We start from the raw sequence: 1,647 nt of genomic DNA on the forward strand, positions 1-1,647 counted from the left end.
CGAGTGATGCTTGCCCTGGAGAGTCCTTGGGGACCTCAGGGGACTTTTCGGGAGTGAGGTAATCAGTTGCTGTGCTGAGCCCTGAGATTTGGGGGTTCTTTCTTGCCACGATATCCCCTTGTGCTACCCCAATTTAAAACGTCTGGCTCAGGTCTCTCACAGGTCAGAGGAGAGTTCTAAGAAGGCAAAGACAATCTCCAGGCAGATCAGCAAACTTTATGGGGAGAAAAACTATTTTAAGATTCTATGTACTCAAACCCTGTACGCCTTCTTGAGTCTCCCGATTGCCCCTGAAGGGAAGCGACCAAAGGCTTCCTTGACTCCACCAGCCCCACCCCAGAGCTGTGGGTTCTTGCCAAGGCTTCTGAGCTGTGTGACGCCTGGGTGAAGGCTCCGGGCCAGCGTGGTTCTCACAGCTCATAAACCAAGCCTCATTTGCACTGAGCCACACAGGCACTTGTAGACATTAGAGAAAACAACACACCAGAGAACACAGAAGTTGGCTGGCTGAACAGCCACTGGGGACCCAGTAGAGCCCCCCAAGAGCAGGGGAGTGAGTGCTTCGGGGAGGAACGTTGGCTAGAGCACTGAGGGGCCAAGCAGATGCGGGTTTCTCTTCTTTTGTGCCTCCCACACAGTACACAGAGGCAGGGATTTTTCTTGTACCACGCGGATGTGGTGGCGGGGATCCTACCTGAGCTGTGCGCTCACCTCGGCTCAGCTACCACACAGGCACACTCCCCCCTGTCTTATCCCATTCCCTTTTCCTGGCCTGTAACACCACGGACTTGCGGACTTGCGCTTTCTGAGAAGGTGCCAGTACTTTGCCAGGTTCTCGGGAGAACTTGGACTCAGACAATGAGTAGTATCATCCCATTTTACTCACAAGATTAAGCCAGCAAGTTGACACAAGAGGCCTGAGTCAGAAAAAGCGGAAGGCTCCAGGGGATTCTCAAATGATGCTCCATTTCCGATGGTCCGTCCCTCTGATGTAACTGCTGCTTCTTCCTGCGATGAATACATTTTACAAGTTTCCGTAGGATGCTCTCAGGTTTCTTTCACTGGGGGTATGGAAATACCTTTATTTTAGCCCTCTTCTTGGCAGGTAGTTTTGCTAAGTGCAATTGAAAATTGACAGCCGCTTCCTCTGAGCATCAGGAGCATCTTGTTTGGTGCCTCGTTCTTGTTCTGTTGATGACCTCTCAGACGGCCATTAGTGGATCTGTCTCTAACTACTTTCAGTTGCCTTTCCATGGTGTTCCGCAGTTTTGCTACTGTGTGTCTAGGGCTGAGCATTTATTATGCTGTCATGATTTAAGAATTCTGAAGAATCTACTGAGTGATGTCTTCAATTAATGTCTTTCCTTTGACGGGGGTCGGGGAGGGGGGAGATGAAGGGGTTCTTTTAAAACAGCCCCCCTAGTCGGCCTCTGCACACGCACTGTCTCCTGAAGCAAGAAGATGATTTATCCAGCAGGTGAACTCGGACCAGGCCCCTGAGTTGCTCAGCTCCATCCACTGCTCCCTTTTCTCTGGGCACCGACAGCTCTTTGTTCCTCTGTGTTTCATTTTCTTCAGGCCGGGCACTGGGGAGGATGAGGGTCAAGGGTTGAGGCTTTGATTGTCTGGCATTGCCTCTTATGATAC

This window comes from Peromyscus eremicus, chromosome 6 (genome assembly GCF_949786415.1).
Source record: "Peromyscus eremicus chromosome 6, PerEre_H2_v1, whole genome shotgun sequence".
Taxonomy (NCBI): Eukaryota; Metazoa; Chordata; class Mammalia; order Rodentia; family Cricetidae; genus Peromyscus; species Peromyscus eremicus.